Raw genomic sequence first — 22604 nt, 5'->3', positions numbered from 1 at the left:
TCTACTGCAGTTTTCCTTTTTAAAGCAGGAGTAAGTATGCTGGGTTATTCAAAGTCCCAATCATTACAACATCATCGCTTCAATTCACCATCTGTAAAGTGGTGTTAATAAATAATGATATTGTAAAGGTAACAGTGTGACATACACCGGAATGTATGTCTGGGATACAGGTTCAGCAAGAATAAATAATCAGGCTAGCTAAGGACATTCTGGGCATTATCTCAAATCAGTCTACTGAGTACAACAGTTTAAGGATGGCATTAACAGGACATGGTATTTAGAGACCAAACAGCAATTTACAAAGCTGAATAGTTACAAGAAAACATAAAGTCAGTTGCTGCAGTCTAATAATACAAAGTTGGTCATAATGTGGGATACACCAACAGCTCAGAAAACTTAGCATGAAGTTGTACTAAAGCAGTACCACAGCTTAATGACACATTGTGCATCAGCTGAGCTACAGGAATTGACTATAGCAGCATCCTTTGCCACCAGCAAATATCTAAATATCTACAATGCATTAATCTAAATCACAGTGAACTTGCTACGCTTGCAGGAATTTCACTTAATTTTGTGTCACAGCACATAAAACTTTTCACCAGGTTTCATTTAAGCAAATGCTGTTTTATTCGCTGACTTCAAAACTCTGCATCCCCAGCACAGGAAACTCAGCAGGGACGTGCACTTTAATGTGGCCTTCATTAAATTCCAGGGTGAAGACCCTCACATCTGAATCTCCAAACTCTTGAAGAAATACTAACCCAGCAGAAGACCCTTTATTTTCTTTCAATCTGATCAGTCACTTAATAGACAAGCTCTCTATGGTTTCGGTGAAATTGCCACCATACCACACCATAAAGTAAATCTACTGTCTTTTAAGCCAGGAAATATTCTGATTATCAGTCCAGACTGCTTCTGAGTACAGGCCTGAGAAGAGGACCCAACACAGATCTTTTAGGACTTGCAAGTTTATCATGAAGATTTCGTATGACACAGAAATCATAGTCCCTGCTGCCATTTAAATGGTTACATTTCTTCCATGTATAAAAGGCTGCTTTTAATTTGGGATAGTCTTCCTTTAGCTCTCAGCCATAAGAGTTCATTATGACTCCTCCTGATCTGTTAATAAACCCCGTATTCAGATGTCTTCATACTTCTAAGTGTGAAACTGTAAACTCTCATTTTGAAAGGAACACTGGCTGCTTTCTCTGTTATCTTTTACTTCTGTAGTAAATGAAACTTTACCAAGAGTTGACATGTAATTAACATGAAAAATAATGCAGTAAATGACTCTCATCCAAGCAGAAACCCAGTGAAGCAGTGAGACGGTAACAGCACAGGGTAAAGCCCTTCCCTGCAAGGGACCAGGAGGTCTACAGCAAAAGAATTTCCTTGTAAACAGCTGTTGGTGTAGCATCTTAAAAATGTAATGACAAAGAAGTGATAAGGGGCATCAGTCTCCTGGGAAGGGGAACAGGGCATGCTCTTACTGCAAGTGGATCTGTCTTAACTAGTGAACAAGTTAAGAAGTGGGCTTCTTAGGAAAAAAAAGCTCATGTGATGCAGAGAGGAAGCTATGCCAGAGTGAATGATTCTAGGCTCCTTCAGAAATCCTCACTGATCTTCAAAGAATGGCCAGGCATGATGAAGAAATTGAGTCAGGGATATAGAACAACACTGTATATATCTTATACTATAAGATTTCAGATCAACTATGTATAGAATAACTTCTGTGGACTTGGTGCCTGTTTGTTTTTAACTACCACATGTCCTTGGAGGGTCAATTTATAAATCTGGAGAACCTGCAAGATTTAGGAGCTGGGAAAGGTGTGCTTAAATTACTAGACAATCAGGGAGCAACAGCCCTAGGCTTGTGGAACAGCATTGCAATATGTCCTGTGTCTTCCAGAAAATAATGGGGTGGAGGGATCATGAGGGATGTAGAAGGGAAAGGTGACAGTGTTCTCAGATCAAGGGAAGGCATGGGACTAGATTCCTGGAATTTGAGCACATCAACCTGGTAAGCTTTTTGGTAGGAAAGGTTCTCCCACAGCTATGTGACAGAAACATCTATTTTATAATTACTTACAGACTGTGACAAAACTACTTCTTGCCTTTCTCTCAGCTTAACCAAGAAGGCTAACAAGTGTGAGGCTGACCAGTCAGGAGTCCAGCAGAGGAATCCAAATTGAAGATGAAAAAATATGAGAACAAATGATCATGTTTTAGCTGGAAATTTATCTCTTTTGGATGCAAGCCCCTCCGGATTCCATCATTAAATGCACAACAGTCTGCTTTTCAATGGCGCTTACACGTAATAATTGGTGTGGTGCTGATATTAACTATGTTGGATACTGCACTTCTCTTTTTGGTATCCTTCAGTACTTTACTGCTTCCTTGGCAGTCTACAGAGGTGATAATTATGTGTAGAGTGGGTTTGCTGAGGGCTTTTTTAAAAGAACCTTAGTAACTATTGTGTATTTCTGTCACAGCTTTTATTATGTTCCGGTGATGGTTTGACAATTTTTATTTTCAAATTGACAGTTCTGATAATGATGTACTACTCAGGAAATCTGTAAATCTTCTGGCGGATAAATCCTCTGTATATTTTTGTTTAATGTATTTGGCAGCATTGTAATGGATTTAAAATTACATTTATTGTGTGTGTTACTGTGTGACAAGGGATGGATTTCAACTACTCCTTTCCCAGGAAACACAGCATTATTACTTGATGCAGAAATACTGCTTTTACATATAGGCTACTTATCACAATTTAAACTTGCCCTCTGACAGTGATTCACATAAACCCTGTGTGCTCTGTGGCCAGACTGGAAAGTTCAGCAAGCACTGAGTATTATCAGATTCTCAGGCTTCAAGGGAAAATGTACGGATTATGATTACATTAAAGCTACTGTTCCTGTTTCTTGCTGTACCACCTTAATATTGCCCAGTCTGAGAGCATCTCCCACTGTGACCCACATGGAGCATCTCTTGTCTACTTTTCACATGCATCTAACTGCAGCAGGGGAGGAGGGAAATGAGAAAAGAAAGGCAGGACACCCTACATCTCTCTGCTCTTGGTAAGTCAAGGGAAGATTTTTTTGATGAGTCCTAATCACTTGGATTTGCTATTACAATCTGGTTTTGCATCTGAAAGCATACCACATCCTAACCTGCTGGATTAGATTTGACAAACAAGTCAATCTCACAGGCATATATCACGGGAAAGGCAATGATATTACCAATCCCAGAATTGTACAGGAGCCCTTTCCATCAAATTCACATTCAGGTCCCTTAGAAATCATTCTCCATGTTTATGTAACACCCTTTTCATACTGAGAGACTTTTGTGGGATATATTCTGTGAGAGGCTTTGAAGACGCTAGGGGTCCAGTGATAGCCCAAGGACTTTTGATGAGCCTTCATAAGTTAATCATGAATCATGATCGCTTCAACCCACACTTACCTATTCCTGGCAGAGCTCCTCTTAACAGCAGCTACTCTTCACAGCATCTTGGTGCTTTTCTAGCCTCCCACCAAACTCCGCTGTCATCAGGGAGACTTACAGTCCTTAAACAGATGCTCTTATCAAATGAATGTCCCTAACTTCATTATCGCAACAAATGCATTCACTTCACACAGATTCTTCATAAGTTATGTTCTGTCAAACTGCTGGCTTGTCAGTTAATTAGCCAGCATGGGCTAGTCAGCAGTCAGAACGGCTTCCATGCTTTTCCTGCTCTTCTCCTTCCTCACCAACTGCACATCCAAGAGGCATAGCCTATGTATATACATGGCTGTTATTAACATGTGTGGCAGCACAACTTCCTCTCTCCTGTCCACCTGTGGTTCTGCCATGGCTCCCACTGGCCTGGGGAGTTTGTTTCCCCTAGAATCCTGTCCTTTTTGTTCCATACCAAAAAAAAAACCCACAAAAAACCCACACAAAAAAAACCGCAAAGCAAAACCAAAAAAATTCCCAGAACAAGTAAATGAAACATTTTCATTATAAAATGTTACAGAAAGGGCATGGGAACATTATAATTCAATCAGAAGATTTTGTTTTGGCTTTGATGCTTTTCCCCTGTGATTCAGACCTGTCTTTCCTCCATATTCCTTTATTTAGTGTGTGGGTGCGATGGCAAGAACACAGAAAAGATTGATTGTTCCCTTTTTTCTTTCTTAGTTCCCCCTGGTGAAACTTGCAGAACAATTTTTGGTTTGCGGTTTTTTTTTGTGGCTTTTTTTTTTTTTTTTAGTTTGGTTTGGTTGGTTTTTTGTTTGTTTGTTTGTTTGTTTGTTTTAAAAAAAGGAGAAGGTGGCAAGAAAATTCCTTCACTCTCTAGTTTGAAAAAAATCAGGCATTGATCTGTTTTTACTCTAGTGAGTAAAGTGTTGTTACTGCTGAACAGAGTGACTTTTTCTCTAGAATAGTAATCATTGATGCAGACGTTATATCAGCATCACTAAAATAGAATCAGTTTTGTTTTTTCCTTACTCACAGTAGCTATAGCTGCCAACTTTTCTATGCAAACAATCTATCCTTATGTCATACCTGGATCATGGTTTTGCAGAAACCTTTGAGACAGCTGTCCTTGCCCATTAGTATCAGAGTATTTCTATGGCTGCCTGACATACAGGGGGGGTTATTAACGTTGTCTAATCTGACTGTAGTGCCCCATCACCACTAAAGACAGAAAGTTACACAGTCTGAAAGACCTCTGCCTTGTAAATACTGAATCAGAGACGCTTCTGAATGGGAACTTGTGTGGTTAATTTCAATGTACTAGTGAAATCTCCATTTATAATATTAGAAAATATGCTACCTGCCTGGGATGAAGTAGTATTGCCTGGTTGTTACCAGTTTTCTCTGCTCTTCCTTTTCTCAGAATTTTCTTTACTATCTTTTCTAGGTCTGATGATAATAACTTACTGGAGAGCTATTAATGTGAATGAAGTTAGTATATACATCCTCACTCTCCTTTTTCCAGGGACTGAGGCTCATTATGAACCATCTAGTTTCAATGTACTATTTCTCTCTTTTTTTTTTTTTTTTTTTTTTTATTTGCTCTTTTTCAAAAGAATTGTTTATATTTCACTTCAGAATTCACCCTACTAATCACAATTTTCTGTGTGGAAGTTAGCAGAAGATATGTTATCAACTAAATCAAAACTCAAATAAAGACATCATGCATGGTAAAATTCGCTAGAATACAATCATCATTAAATCATCCATGAAGCTACAGAACTGTTTGAAATAACATTAACTTTGATGTTATTCATTGTGACTTTAAAGAGAATAATTAGCATTTTTTCTCCTTTGACACCGTGACTGATACTCTCTCAGAAACACAACAAAATATTATGAAGAAATAATAAGAAATTAAGTGTGGGTGAGTAATATTAACCATGCCGAGTGTTGTGATAGAAATAATTTCTCTTTCCCATCAGCAACTGCTCACACAAGTCACATTTAGGAAGGTCACAATCATGTGTTCTGTTCGTTGAACACAAGTCTTTGACTTTCTGCTGCATGTACCCATGAATTCCTTCATCCTTCATTTAGTCTAGGACTGTGATCACTTCTCTTCTAGAGCAGACACAAGGGTTGAAGAAGATTGTATTTCTTGCTAGCAACCACCTATTCCATTGCTGGAGTTTACCATCCTTCCTGATTTTCTAAGGGAAGAGCAGAGTTAAGCAGCTGGGGGATTTAAATCTTTCCCCTGGTGTGAATGGAAAGCTAAGTTTATTCCTAGCAGGACTACCCCGGTGTTCAAATCTATCTCCCTTCCCAAGAAAAGCTTTTGCCTTTGTGTCCACAAATGAGAGTGGTCTCAAAATTGAGGAAGACCATTATCTAATGAGATCAGAAAAACCCACTTTCACCTACACTTGTAACCTTCAATTCAGTCTCCCTCTAGTTATTTTATTTTTAAGGTGTGTATCCTCATGACCCAAGGCAATCTGTAAATTGTAAATTACTAAAAGCCTTGAAATGGCTAGAGATAACAGACTTTCCTGTAACAAGAACAGATTGAAAAATGATTTCCAAGAACTTTTCTAAGTTCCTGTATTATTATTTGATTATTCCATTTCCTCTGTAACTGCACAACTCTAAGACAGCACTTCAGTTGTAACTGTTTGGCACCTTAAAGAAGGCTTTTCTCATCTGTATGGAGAACTGTCTTCTTTTCGCTTGATTAGTCTAGAATGTTAGGCATCTTATCCAAACTATTCCCCTCTATTACAGTCTGTGGACAAAACAATCCATCATACTGCAGTAGGCTGAACTGCCTCTATGATTTTCAAAATTCCTTCAACAAGCATCCAAAGAGTGTCTAGCTGACATGTTATGTATTATTCTAAAACTGGTGACTTCTTAGAAAAAGCTCTTGTTTGCCTTCCTAATTTTCCTCTTTGCTGCTGTTTAAAATAGTGAAAAATGTGCTTACTGTAACTTGGACATTGTCGTGGATGACACGGTTATGATATGATAGCAATTTAAGATTTGTTAGTGGTGTAAGGTGGACCAAAAGGTTGAATTTTAGCAACACTTAATGAATGACCAATTTAAAGAGTAGCAAGGTGATTTGGTAGAATATGTTAAGATTAAATGAGTGACAGATAAGATTTGAGAATGACAGGATTCACACTAATTTACTACAAGTTATTCTAAATCAAAGTATATACTTGTATATGTGTATAAACACAAAACACGCACACACACACATAAACAGCACAGAAATATTTGGATATTCAGTGAAATATACAGACATCCACACTTGTGGCAGCAAATGTGCATAGATAAACACATAGGTAAAGAGGCTGATGGAAGAGGCTAGCCTATAGTTAAAATTTCCTTCTTCTCAAGTTTGGAGCAAGTACTCACAATACATCGGTATTTCTCAATGGGTGATAATTGAGATTCAAGAAGTCTGACTTCATCCTGATCTTCCATCAGCTTTGTGGGCAGATGATCTTCAAGAAGTCTGAGCCTGAGGGGTGTCTCAGCTCAAGGGAGATGCTGCTCACAGCCCACTGCAATCCAGGTTCCTCAAAGAGTCTTGCTATTTATAAGGCATGAAAAAATTGACTTTTGTCAGGTACTTCTCATTTTAGCCCAACTCAGAGGATAGAATACTGTGGTACTTGCTACCAGTTGTACAAGACCAGAACTTGCTAGACCTTAGAGTTCTGATGTCACTCCATTTGGGTCACAACTCAAGTGCGGATGTATAATGTTGTCAGGGGATATTGATTGTTACTACTGTTCTTAAGTGATAAGAGAGGGCATCAGAAACCAAGTGTGAAACTCTGACCCACTGACTTTCTCATTGTTCTCAAATGACTGGAGAGGAGGGAGAAGAAACCAATGGGGCCAAGGGGACACCTTAACACTCTGGTCTATTGCCTTTCCTATTCTATCTGAAGTGATATGGAGTCCGTGGGAGTGCCTTCACGTTCTGGTTCACTACATTTCCCTATTTGTATTGTGTTGGCATATGACCCGGGGAGGAAAATTGCACTAAGTGCTGAGTGGCCCAAGACGTGAGAGGGGAGTTGCACCACCACAGGCAAAGATAGTCCAACCTATTTCTATGATGTCTTTCCAGGCAGCCTGATCCAAAAATCCATTAAGATCACTGATTTAAAATTTTTTTTTGGTCTCCAGTGAAACACACAGCAGCTCATTTTGGACCTTTGGGACATTCTTGGTACCAGGCAGAAGTGTTAGCTACTCATACCATGGGTAGAAATCCAGATAAATGAGGCAGCCAAGTATTTTGGTCCAATTTTTCATGTCTTCATGGAAATGAAAGAACAGAACAAAATCCACTTATTAAGACTGACCCATCTCCATTTAATTCAAATAGGTCACAGTTAATTTCATACATTCCCCAAAAGATATACTTCTGCTAGCAAAGATTCCAGAATTTATTTAAATGAGCAGTGATAAGATTTATCCTTATCAACAGTGACTAACTTGTGGATGAACATCGATTTATAATATACTTTTAGAATATTTTTCTTTTCAAATATCCATAAATATGTTAAAATTGAACTCTTACTATTTCATCCTTTTCCTGAATTACAACAGCACATTCAATGTGACCAATCTGTTCCTTACTCAACAAAACACATCCAATCAGATCATTCAGTGATATAACATGAAATAAGTTAAAGACAAAACCCCCCACACTTCCTTCTTTAAGATTAGCCATATGAGAAATGGATTAATAACCCCCATGGCAGGCGGGCTGGAACTAATGATCTTTAAGGTCCCTTCCAACTCAAACTATTCTATGATTCTATAAATAAAACCCAATTAGTAATGCAGTAAAACTTTCAAAATACGATCCTTAAGCCTATCCAAGCTGAATGTTCAGATCTAACTACAGATGTGGTAGATGTACTACTCTGGGATGGGTTTTGAGATGTGACTACACATTTCATCAACCAGGGAATCTGCGTGTTTTAATAGGTAAACTTTTCACAATTTGTCTCCCTCCCTGTCTTTCTTCTTACTTTATTTTTTTAATCTCCAAAGATCTTATTCAGGGGTTTGAGTTTTTGAACCCATCAATCTGATCATGCTGTTGAAATCCTTATGAATCCTTATATTTGGGAATGAGGAAATTCAGGAAAACTTCTGTCTACACTCAAAGTGTTAAGTAAATGCCCATGATCTGAATACAGGATGAAAACCTTTCTATCAAGAAGATAAATTAATGAAGAGGGATATATCTGAAGGTGTCACCATAGTTTGTGCAAAGTTTTTAATGAAGTATTATGTTCTTAGCCTTTTAAGGGTTGTTTTCCCAAATCATTGAGATTTATACATAGAAACTGGAACTGTGACTTTTCTAAATCTTTGAAAAATGGTTCAAATATTCTTTTATGAGCATTTTTGTTTAGTTTTTAATTTCACTGCGTAAATAAACCAGACAACATCGTCTAGGATCATCAAAAAGTCATATGGAGAGGATATTACTTTAGTGCTGTGCTTCTAAACTGAGCTACATGTCAGAAGCTTTCACATACTGTTAATGATGACTGTAATTGCCATGATGAAGTTTGTGGCTATGTCCTTTGATATAGGAGGGCTTCCAAAAGAGGACCAATAACTCTCTACTACATTAGGAAACCACAAGCAAATATCATGAAGTACAGCTATTATTGCTATCTGCATCAGTGTCTTCTCCCTTCATGCTAGTGCTATTTTTATAATGAATTTCCCGCCTTTATATCTCCAAAATATACTCTGGTGAAATTTCACAACTGGACATTTGTCCAGAGTTTTCAGAGATTAAATGTGGTTAGATTTAACTCTGGCTAGAGCCAAACCAGCAGCCTCAAATTAGATATCATATCTGAACTGCAGTTTTATTACTTTTGGACATGGCTGCAGACATCTTCATGAAGTTTTGCTACTAGGTTGAGTTATATAGGTGCCTTTCAGCCCCCTGCTCACCCATCAGTGGAGGGTTAGAAAACTGGTAAACAGGGCATCCATACTGCTAAGGAACTGAATATTATTTCACATATGTTCTCATTCCACATTAGAAATGAAGTGAGACCTTTCAACGTTTTTCATCAAAGGACCCAGTAAAGGGACACGTCCACTTCTCTCTTCTCAGGGACTAGAAGGGGATTAGATCAGCCTTATTTTTTTTTTTACTTCTGGTGGGACGTATCTGGTTTTGCCTCTCAGTTCTGTCCTCCGTGTAAAATATCGTTGGGGGACTTATTTTATTCTGGAAAATTTTTTTTCTGAATTTTGTTGTTGTTGTTTTGGTTTTTTTTACATTTGTGTGATTAATTCTAGTTTTGACATGCCATGGGTAGACAGCCTTCTCATACCTAGGATGATAATACCTTGCCTCCTTTTCTTGTGTTCTTTTCACACACAAATACCAACAGAGCTAAGCCATTGTAAACAAGAGTGTAGTAGCAAGCGCCCTAAATAACCACTGAAGAGGAAAGATTTACTGCTGAATAGATGTGCTGGCTGCCAGCACTGAGTCTCATTTTTCAGCTGTTCTTCAGGCTATTAAATTATCAACAGGTGTTCACTAATGGGGAGAGTCATATGGTGTTGATATCGCAGTGCTGATTCATTCTAACCCTGGGTGTACCAACACACGTTCAGAGGGAGGTACTGTGTCAACAAGGCTGTGGCAAGCAACCTGCAAAGACTCTTTTCCTTACAGACACTGCAGTGTTGCGGTGCCTGTCTTGCTTTCTCCCAGGAGTCCTACTTTAATGTCAGCTTAGCAGTTTTGTGCAGGTATTGGCATCCAGCTAAGAGACTGGTAGAAAGTCATCACTGAGAGGCTGGGTATTTGCCTTGGAGTTAGTCTAAAAATTTCAGAGGGTTCATGATTGGAGGTGGATGTCTTTAGGGTTAGATGACCATATTAACAAAACTCTGAGCTCAATCTAAGAACTCTTATTTAATTTAAAGCAGGCAACTGAATCAAAATTTCTTATTTTGCAGACACTTGTGCCTATTCTCATGGTCAATTAAGTTTCTTTAACATATAGCATTGAAAGCTCTATTAAATTCCTCATCACAAACAATCTCTAAGCGTGGACATATTATGTTTAGCAAAATTACTACTTTAAGAATAACCTTGGCCAACAGATATCAAAGAAAAAGGAACTGTCCAAACATGTTTGTTACTAATACAAGACAACATCCACAGATGCTAATCTCTTGCATGAACATGTGAAACACTTCTCTGAATCAGTGAAAAATAAAAAGACAACTGGACTGCAAAAAAGGCTCCTTCTAATGCTATATACCTGCACAATAAGTTAAGTAACACTACATCATCTAATGGTCTCTTCTTGCTTTAAGAAATAAACAGATCGGTGGTTAGGATGCATTTTAAGAAAAAGATAGCATCATCCCATTACAGCCATGCTTTAGATGGAAGATGATTACAGAAGTTTTGTTGCCTTCATGTCCAAAATCCAAAAGATTGATTGGAGAAATTAGTCTCATTCGTAAGGTGTATTTGGATATTTGGATGGTGAGAAGGTTACTATGCTTCAAAGAACAGGTTTTTTTTTAAAAAAAAAGCCACTAGTAGCTATGCCACAGAAACACAGCAGTGGTGGGGTGAGCACCATCTTGTGGTGCTGAATCTGATGATTGGTCCATCCAGTCCTCTATTTCTCCTCAACCACAGCTTTTAGTTGATATTTCAGAGAGATAGAAGGCTAATGACCAGAGAGCTAGGCAGGCCTATATCCCTTCTAAAGAACTGTTGTTGTTACAGTATAAAATGCTGAGCTGTTTTCAGAGCCACTTCTTACCCTAAATGCTTCCGAGTTCTTGATTCTATCAACATTTTGTAGCAATGAGTTTCACAAGGGAATGTGTAGGGTAGGAAAGTTTTTCTCATAATCAGGTTTGAATTGCCCATCTTTAGGTTTCAATTCCTGCTTGTGAAAAAGAGTTGCTTCCCTTTACAGCAACTTTACAACAATATCTCTTACCCTTGGATACTGTGAGTACCTTTAGCATGGCAGGTCTTGCATTTTTGTTTTCTAAAATTAACGGCTTATGTGTGTTTGGCTCTCCTTAAAGAGACATTTCTTTACACTTACTTAATTCCCAGGGTCAGTTTCTATCTTTGGCATATAGTGTTTTGTGACCCTTTAGATGAAGACTCGCCCCTGATGTAGTGTTTTCAGAATAGGTTTGCTTAATATGTTAAAATTTTTGTAGCTCGCTTCTCTTGGGTAGGAGGAATAGTCTAGCGCTTTTTTTTTTCTTTCTTTCTTTCTTTCTTTCTTTCTTTCTTTCTTTCTTTCTTTCTTTCTTTCTTTCTTCTACTGCATACATTACTTTGTCAACATTAAATTTCACTTGGTATTGCATTTCTCATTCTCCTAGTTTGCTTATGTCTCTTTGAAATTGCTGATAAGGTCTGATTTAGACAAAGAAAGGTGAGATCCCTTTTTTTTCATGTGACTATTCATTCAATTTTTTAAATTTTACAAAAGTCTTGGTTCTTCATTAAGACGAGATGAGTTTGCATGTTAAGCAGTGATTTGGTCTCTTCACTACAGAGGAAGACTATAACTTGCTTCTTTAGAATTATAGCATTTGACTGGGCAAAGAATTAATTTTATGTGAAATTCTAAGTGAAAACATTAACATATTTATGAGATGAAACTAATGTAAAATTGGATTCTCCTGTAGCTATAGTATTAAGTATCAGTACCTTTTAAGCCAGGAAAAAATATTGTTATGCCGCTTCTTCAAATGTTCTATATATTCATTGAAAGCTCTAGAGTCAAAATGGGGCAAAATGATATATTTTTTAAAAATCTAATGTATCATTTAAAGTAATTGTATTCTGATCTCAAGTCACAGTATCTATTATGCATTAATCATCCCTGCATTTTTACTGCAGTAGCTTCAGTAAAATCAGTCAGTTTCTGTGTTGTTGGTGTAGGACATTCTCATAGCTCAGTTTACTTATTTTAAATTAAACCTTACTTCTGAATTTCCTGGATTTATAATGTCTAAGTTGGAGATAATTACAATGACTCTCTGATGTTTGTTTGGTCTCTTCCTTAAATTGCTTTAGTGTGTTTTTAACCTTCCTGTCACTTAGGCACAGTTTCTGTTAGGAAATTAACAAATGCACTAAGCTAGGCTGACCCTGGCACAGCACCTCAGCATTCTCCTCTGTTAGCTCTCTGCCCCAAGGAAACCATTTATTCCTGCCCTTCACTTTGCGTCTCGCAGCCAACTTCCTGCTCCTGGGTTATCCAGCGCACAAGCACCAAGATGGGATGACTGTGAGCATAGCAGGAACCTGGCATGACTGCCCTCACGTTCAACTCTGCTTTGATGGGTAAAAAACACCCGAAGCCTGTTTTGCTGCAAAGCCCTCTCTTGCTGACTTCTGTGCGGTTGGCTTTGAGCTGGGGCTAGCCTTCTCCCTGGGCTGGGCTGCCCGACGGGGCACCTTGGTGGTGCCTGGCATGGCTGCAGGCAGGGCTGGTGGAGCTGGAGCTGCTGCTGGGCAGTGGTTGGGGCAGGTGCTGCCACTGGGGCAGGGAGGCAGTTGGGGCGGGGATGGCAGTTGGGTTTTTTAGCTGTTTAGTTGGGGATGTTTCGCATTTTTAGATGTTAATATGCATTTTAAGGGGTCAGCTCTCTACTTCAATGGGAATTCCCATGTTTTCAGATTTCTACACTGCTGGTACAAACAGGATTGTCACTCTGTAGATATTTTTAACCAGCCTTTCACTTTTAATAATATATTTTCTCCACTGGAGCTGTTAAGAGATTTCAGGACTGGAAAGACTGCAGGCATCTACACGGTCATCGCACAGCTCTTACAAAAACACAGCCTCCCTGCAAAGCCTTCAGAAACCAAGACTGCTGTGGGTGACAGTGCTGAGTAAACAGTTATTTAAAATGCCTGTAATGTGCAGCACATTGTATGGCAGTGGTGCTGTAAACAGACACAGCAAGTACAGCTTCAGTTTACCTTACAGTTTACCTTATAGCAGCCTATATTGACTAGCTGCAACTTTGACATATTTTAATACTCCCAGCCAACACTTCCTACAGCAGTTTATCTCAGTCTGATGTTTTTATTACATTTTCCTTATTTTAAAGTCTCAGCTAAAATGATTGATTAAATTAGGGAGCATTCATTCTTTGACTTTTTTGCTGGAAAGTCACAGATGTCTCTGGAAAAACTGCATTTTCACCTCCAAAAGGAACTTTCAGCATGGCTGTCTGGTCTCAGAGAGATATGTTCTGGCATCCTTAGGCAAATTTTAAGTTGTGTCCAGGTTTAAAATCTCTGACAAATCATCCTCCATGTGAACTTAATAGAGGTTTGCTTGTGTGCTGCAATGAAATCCCCGAGGACTCTCACTGCTCTAAGCATGTGCTGGATACTCACAGGGTCACTACATTTCCAGAAGGTGGTGATTTTTCTCCAAGTTGTCTAAAAAACTTCAGAGCATCAGATTGCTAAACTAAGTTTAGGAGTCAACAGGCTGTATTAGTAAACAGGTTGTTCCCGTGTATTTAGCCACTAGACTGTACTGCTCATGTATAAAAGCAATTCTAGTGAGTTCTGGTATTTCTGAACTCCTGATGATCTGCTTTGCAATATTTGCTACATTAATATTTCTAATACAATCCTGAAAATGAGAATAATATTACTTATTCTGAATTTTAGGAACCACATATGACAGATTTTTACATTGATGGTTTAGAGTGTGTGTGTCTCTGAGAATGTGGTGTGTCTCTGAGAATGTGGTGCAGTGATGAGCTGGAAGGCCAGACTAAGTATTGCACTTAACATTTCTCATTATACTCTGACCAGACTATTTCCCTCCCAGCAACTTTAACTGCAGTTTCTTTCTAATTGGCACAATTTCTCTCCTTTCTCTCCCACCAAAGTTCACTGGTCCCAGGACAGGCAAAATCTCTCCTTGCCTAGGAACAGAACAAAAGTCCAAAATCCTAAATGAAGGAATTTCTGACTGGTGGTGGAACTGTATACCACACACCAGTGTAGTGCATATGATTATAGGTCCTGACAGCATCAAAGGTATTGCTTTTGGTATGCTCAGACCATTACTTATTAGCAAGATGTCAAAAAGTTGGAGACATCTAAACCATATTGGATACATGTTTTTCTCTGGCTTCAGCAGATGTTCCTGAGCTGATAGTATCTAAGGCACTTGCTGATTAGGTGGAGTGACACATAATAACTATAATTTCTTGAAATTTTAAGAAATAGATGAAGTGTAAATAGATGGTACATACAGAATTCATAATGAGGCTTGTATAGAATGAGGAATTTGTACACGTGTTTAGAATGTAATGGCCACTTTTCTGGTGTCCGCCTCTTTGGAGTAGCATATGAATTTAAGTCTTTCTATCACATCACTTTATCACATATTTGTGAATTTATATGTCTGTACATATTTATGCATCTGTATCTCTCCCCATGTACCTCCATCTGCACGGAACACCTGAAGAAAAGAAGCATTCCTATTTTACAGAATTTTGAGGGAGTTCTTCTAGCTGTCCTGCTTATCAGGAAGGAATAAGTTGATAAAATTATACACTAAAAAATGCCTAGATAATTTTGATTTTATTTAGATTCTGTGCATAAAATCTGTCTGTATCCCCCCTCTCCCCTAGATACCTGGGTATCAGTTGAGGACTAGCTAACCATTTGGCATCTTGGCTAGTTTCATTTCTTTGTTAAATGACTTAATAAATAACCACAAAAATGTTCAGGTGGCTCTACATAGCATTCATTAGCATAGCAGTAAAATCATAGCTATTTAAACAAAATGAAGTGAATGTGAAACAATAAAAAGCTTTTTTTTTTTTTTTTTTTTTTTTTTTTTTTTTGCCTTATTTTCTTTCAGTGGTTATGGAACAAGGGGTGGAGGAGTCATCTACTCTTCATGAGAGTGTTGAGAGGTCTGGTTGGCATAGGACAGCCTACTCCAGGGCAGAAAACCAGAGAAGTCTGTACTCCTGGAATTTGGTTGCAGGGGTTTTATTGTTGCTGGAGAGAAATCAATTATTTAAAATAGTTCTGCTTGGTGTGGGTTTTTTTTGTTTGTGTTTTTTTTTGTTTTGTTTTTGGTTTTGTTTTGTTTTGTTTTGTTTTGGTTGGTTTTAATGTTTTCCAGGAATTAACCATTGTTGTAAGAGTGTAGCCTGGGCAACGCCTTCTAGCTATATGCACTTAACAGAGCTATACCTAATAAATATACAATGACAATATCACTATTGTTTTCCTTTCCTGTGCTCCCGACTACAACGCTGGGAATACTTGGTCGAGAAAGGCAGTAACTTTTATATATATATATATAAAAAATATATAAAATATATAATTGCATAAAACTATGTAATTATCATTTTACTTAATGTAAAAGTCTGTGCTCTGTGTGCAGTTTGACCATGAGGATGTGCTGAAGACACTTTGCATTCACTTTTCCACCCTTCCATTCTATCATTCTTTCAGTCTTTCACCCTGCCCTCTTCCACACACCTTCTTTTTCATCTCTTCAGTGCAAACTGTACACTGTTTTGTTTACCAGCAACTTCTGGTTAGTTACTCTTGTACTCTCTTTTGGGGATTTGAAACAGGAGTATGGAAATGCAAGGGTACCCTAGCATCAAACTCAAGTGTTTAGTTTAGAGTGGGCTGGTAACAAGCTGCCACCCTTTCCCTATGCCCAAACCACAAATCAGACAGCAGCATTATTACATTCTCCTTATCAAGATTTGAGACAACAGGAGAAAAGCCATTGTAGGTTTTAATGGCATACATTAGAAGTAATTTCCTCTTAAACCTCACGCTATATCAATGAGTCCAACCCCAAGGATTCCTGTATTCTGTCACAACCAATCATGTTCTCTGAATACATTATAGCTATATTGGTTCCAAAGTTGATAGATACATGTTCACCAAAAAGAAAGGTTAATACACTATTCCATTTTAATAATATTTTCAAATACGAATACAAAAAATCCTAGTAGTTCTCAGTGCAGTCATGCTAAATTAACAGGTATTTTTAAGAACAAGCAGAAGATACTTGAGTAAGACCTACCATGACATTTTTGTTTTGTTCTTAAATATAACAGATATCACTGAAAAGTGACCATGTTTCACTTTTCAGGGATGTTTTGTTTGGTTTGGGGATGCACTGGAATTGTAATGTTACCAGGTCTGGAAAAGAAAATAAATGAAAAGGGTTTCAATTTAGGAATTCACTTTTCCAGTTAGAAACACTCTATTTAAATCTCTTGCATGAAATAAGAAGAGTATATAAAAATAAAGATTGAATTATTGTTATGCCCAGCCTACTGGTAAACTATGAAAATCCCTACAGTATATAACTCCAGAGATGAGTGATACACTTGATGATGTTTGATAAAATTTCAATTCTAGATAGAACTGCAAGCCAGAATGGTTCAAAAAGGCAAGATTAGGAGGTTGTATTATTGCTGTTGCAGGAGCTGCAAAAAGTACAGGAAGCCAACTGTGACATGCCTCTACCGACAACACTTGGGAAAACTGCATTTACTCCCAACTTGGGAACTATGTAGTTTATGTGTATGTTTGAAAAATTTACCTACGTTTTCTGAAAAGACTGTTCATACAGAAGCCTAAAGGAAGTTAAAGGAGTTAGGGACCTAAGACTCTATTCCCATGTGATGGTTGATTCAAGCACTTGCTTGAGTATTCCATGAGTATTCAAGCCCTGGCTCCGTATGCAGTTGATAGATGGCCCTAGTCCTTATGCAGACCTTCTAATTTTAGGGCCTGTAATGGAACTGACTGTAACCTCTAGGCTGTTCTGGAAATCTTGGTCAGCATCTGTGCCTTTTAATGCCATAATACCTCTGGGTTTCTGAGTCACACCGTAACAGATTTAGCATGACATTCTCAAAATTGCCAGACCTTTCCTCCTTTACTTGAACGTATTGTTATCCTTTCAGCTATTGGTATGAGAAGGTAGTTGTGCACAGTATTAAGGAAGTGTACAGAAACACTTTGTTTAAAATTAATAATTACTCATAGATGTTCAGCAAATTGTTTTAAGTTCTAAGAAGTCCAGAGGTTTCTTATAATTGTGTATAACATTTCATGCTGATATTTTCACAAACTCATGCTGCTCATGTTGGTAACATACATACCCTAAAAGATCTACTAATCAACTATTGACCCTTCAAAAGCCTTTATGACTTCCTTAGCAACACAAGGTGAAACCAAAAAGAGCATAGTTGTCATGTGAAAATGTATATGACCTAAAAATTGCAGTGAGCCATGGGAATAAGCATTGGTGTAAGCTCTTTCATCTGTTTTAAACATGTTCTTTTGTCTCTTTTTTCATTACTAATGAGTTTAAAGGCAACCTGTGTCAAGTAACATCATGTTTAAAGAGACAAAGTAGGACAGTTTCTAAGAACATAACTACTTTTTCTTTAAAATGAAAATTTATTAACCGACCCATTGGTTTATTCATTACAGTAAAACAGAATCACAGAACCACAGGAGTTGAGGTTGGAAGAGACCTCTGGAGGTCATCTCGTCCAACCTCCCTCCTTGAGCAGGCTGCCCCAGACCATGTCCAGACATGAATATCTCCAAAGAGGGACACTCCACAACCTCTCTGTGCTGCCTGGGCCAGTGCTGTCACCCCCAAAGTGAAAAAGTGTTTTATGCTCAGAGGGTGAAAAAAACCCTCAATCTGTGCCCACTGCCTCCTGTCCTGTGACTGGGCACCACTGAAAAGAGCCTGACTCCATATTCTTTCTACCTTCCCATCAGGTATTGGTACGTATTAACAAGGTCCCCCTGAACGTTCCCTTCTCCAGGCTGAACAGCCCCAGCTCTCTCAGGCTTTCCTCGTGAGAGATACTCCAGTCCTTTAACCATCTTTGTGGCTCTTTGCTGGACTGTCTCCAATAGCTCCATGTCTCCCTTGTGCTGGGGACCCCAAAACTGCATGCAATGATCCAGGTGTGGCCTTACCTGTGCTGAGTAGAGGGTAAGGATCATATAGTACAGGGGAAGGAAAATACGGTGTTTTGGCTTTTTAATGCCAATTTAAACCTCACAAAATGAAATTTTTAAACGATGCCTATCTGCGGCCTTCATTGGTAACATGGCCTTCAGCAATGACATCTGCATGCAAAACCTGAGTTCATTATTTTAAAGAGTTTCTCTCTTTATACCTCCTGTTTCCTTTCGTTCTAGCTACTGCCTTTTGTTACTTCTGTGGAAGTTGATCTCCCACAGCTTTTTTCTCTCTGCCCTCAGCATTACAGATGCCTAACAGTATATTAGTTGCTCTTTCAAAGCCTTCCCCTTTAGTATTGCTCCCTTCTATTCTAATTTTGTTCTAACCTGTCCCATGCTCGGCTGTGTTTCTCTCTACAGTCCTGATTTTCTTGACCACTTGAGTTTGTACAATGTAACCTGGGGCTCCTGTCTGAGCTTCTCAGAAAGCAGCAGTGAGCAGTCAGCTAAAACAAGACCCAGGCTTCCTCTGGATTTTCTTTCACCTGTTAGAGAATCAGACCATGCTGTACATTTCTGCCACTAGTCTCTTCAGAGACTGAGTCTGTGTTCTCCCCATAGCTGGCTAAACCTGTGCAGGGTGAAACAGTTTCACCCTGGAAGTATCAGAGATGGTTTTTACAAGGAAATCCACCTATTCTGCTCTTTCTGCTTACTTTTCATTCTATTTAAGGGTTTAATCTCTTATTGCGTTGTATCTGAAACCTCTGCTTTTGCTTGCCTTGTCCTCTGACTTGTTTCTGTCATCTAACTGTAATTTGTGGGGAAAACTCACAAATGTCACAGATCCACTCCATACCTTCCTTCTATCTCTGTGCTACTTTGATACGGAGTACTGCAAAATCATAAGAACAAGGTCCATAGAACACTAGCCTTATAATTATTCTTCTATATATTTTTATTTCCTTTCTATTTCTTTTTCCACTTTTTCTATTCCATCCATCTGTTGCTTGTTATCACCATAGGGTGTTTTGGTTTGAGTTTCAGCTGCATTGTATAGGGCCCCAGGAGGGTATCTCTCATACTTATTTGGAACCTGTAAGTTCTACTGTTATATGTAAATACTTAAATATTAAAATATTTTACATAGCTCTGAGCAAATATTTTATTATTCAACGTGTCCTAAATTCTCCAGAGTGAGAAAAGCACATCTTGTTTTGTCAGATGTACAGACATTAGTGGGTGGGGAGATCCTCAGTGAAGGCAGATGTAGGGCCAGTGCTACTCACATTATTCCTTTTAGGCCCAGAAAATAAAAAATTAGAAGAAAGAAGATTTTCATTTTATTTTACTGTAATATATTTATATCGTCTATTAATTTCTTGTTTGTTTGTGTTTGTTTTTTTTTTTTTTTAAGTTTATAACATGATTTTCATTCTTCTCATATTTAGTCCCCTCAGCCCAGCAGTGTTGATGGAAATTCTTAGTATTTCCAGTTTCATTTCAATGTTCCACATAACTTGGTGGAACAAAGTATTATTCAAAATAATCAGGATGGAGAGAATCTACCCTGGCAGTTTTCAAAGGATTCTTTCTCAGGGTTAAAGAAAGAAATATTTTGGCTGACTGTCTTCTGCTCGCTTTGCCGTCTTTGATAGTTGGGAATTATCCCAAATACTGTTCACTTCTTAAAGGGGCTGCCTGAAAAAAAAAGTCTCCTAGAAAAAGCAGTGTTGGTTTAGGGGAAGAACTGTTGCTTGGCATGTTGATGTGCTTTCTGCTGATGTAGTTGGGTTCAGTTACTTTATAATTGTCACTTTGATATTTTACTGTGGACTACTAATAAAAATGGGGATTAGGGAATACTGCTGATCCCACTTCATAACAAATATTACTAGAGAGAGAACTAATATGGAGTTTGTTTGTATCTGCTTGGAATATAAAGAAGGTGCACTGCAAAGAAGGGCATAGAGGAATTTCTATCAGAGTCTTTTTCACTTCTGTTTTGCCTTAGACCTCCAGGTAGTGGCTGGCACTGTACTTGACATGCAGTTGTTCCAAACCTTGCACACACTAATGCTGCTAACTAGACTGACCTTCTTGACATGCAGTGAAAATATTTTCATCATGCAAGTCAGAGTGATTTCCATTTCTTCATTTTAATTCGTCCTTTTTCACTTTAAAACTCCCTCCCTTCTATCAGAACTAAATATTAGTTTTATAGGATCAAAATAGTCAAACACACATGTATAGGAATGGGTCAGTTTCTCTGAGATATTATGAATTTGTTACAGTTCTGTACATTTTGTTCAAAAAATATTGCCTATGATTAGGCTGAGAGTTTACAAGCAATCATATTAGCAATACTGAGGATGTATTCCAAGATTAAACGTACAATTTCATTCTATCAAAAAATTAGGTATTAGAACCCATTTCTATATCTGTTGTAAGGAGCTCAGATCCCAGCCCACAGTATCACCATCTCTCCAGCTGTGTCACTTGAGTTTGTCCCAGTTCTAGCCCTTCTCCTATGAAATTGGTGTTGACTTTGGCTCATGCACATTTGCCCAATGAAATCAATATCACTTGCATCCTGAAATGCAGCTGTCTTTCTCCCCTTTTGAGACCAGCTTGCCTGCCCATAGCTCAGCCATTCTAGGTACCCCTCTATAGTATTTTGAAAAATGAAAAAGCCCTAGTTTAAGTTTGGGCTGTTGGACTTCATATGTGGAAGAATCAAACTGAAAGCATCATTTCTTTATCCAAGTTAAAGTGGGTAAGAACTGTAGGTGCACACCAACTCCCAAAATTAGGACTTGCCACTGGCTTTCCAAATGGACTCACTGCCCAACATCTCTGACACAAGCATTTAGAAGTGGATTTTCAAAGGGTTTCAATGCCATTTCAGATTCATACATAAGCTACCACTGGAATTGCTGGGACTGCTAAGTATTTTTTAAAATGTACCTTTCACATATCTTTTCTAGAAGCATTACATTTTTTTCTTCCATTGATAGTAACATACTTGATATATTGTTGTTCCCAAGCCAGGGAAAGTATGTTGTGGGTTGTTTTTGAACAATATTGTTGCTTCAAGATTCATAATGTGACTTCCAATCTGGTTTACTGGTTCTACTTTCCTCCAGGGAGGAGAGTCCTCTTTATTCCCTTGGAAGACTGTTTAATCAGGATACCTTAGAAAATTAAGCATATAACAATAACTACTCTTTACAGAATATAAAGCACTCACAAGAATTAACCATACTACTGTCACAACACTAAGAATACAAAGTGTCTTGAGGACATATGTTGGGTTGCTTTTTTTTTTTTTCCTTTTTTTTTTTTAGGGTGGAGATTTTTTTTTTTTTTTTCAGGTATTGTCTTCTTCCTTTCTATATTATAAGAAAATCCTCCAGATAGGTGTAACTGTGCATACATTATTCATTCAGGTAACTCATATCATCCAGGCTGTCTAAGAAATTGCACTGTCATTTGAACTTTTTGCCAAGTAATGGACAACCCTTTTCTCAGGGCAAGAGATGGAAAAGAGATGAATGAATAATAATTAATAACAAATACAGTGGCAGGCCTCTCTTGGGATTTTTAACATCACGATTGTGGGTTAAAAGATGCTGCTTTGAAGGAAAGATTTGTGGCCAGAGACCTTAAATCCCACAGACATTGCTTCCAAACAGATAAATTTCAGCCACTTCAGAGGCACAGAGCATTTTATATTGTCATTAATGAAATATTTGCAAGCCATTTAGACCCCCTGTGTGCAAAGCTGTCTTCTGATTTATACAACTCACTTCAGTCTTCCTTGGCCAAATGCACCAAACGTGGAAAATGGTGGCTTTCTAACACAGGGATTTCGAACCACAGACATTTAAATATCACTTCTGCTGTCCTTTTCAATGAGCTTTCATTTTAAGGACAGAGATTTTCACATCATGTGCATCTTTCTGAGATTTACTTGTTCTTCTTAGGAAGTGGGAAATCAACTTCAAGAGTTCTGTTTGTCAACATGAAGAGAAGAGGGAAGCTGGACAGTTGTTGGGGAGCC

This window comes from Athene cunicularia (assembly GCF_003259725.1).
Source record: "Athene cunicularia isolate RWA chromosome 4 unlocalized genomic scaffold, athCun1 chr4_part2, whole genome shotgun sequence".
NCBI lineage: Eukaryota > Metazoa > Chordata > Aves > Strigiformes > Strigidae > Athene > Athene cunicularia.
This window is presented reverse-complemented; position numbering follows the sequence as displayed.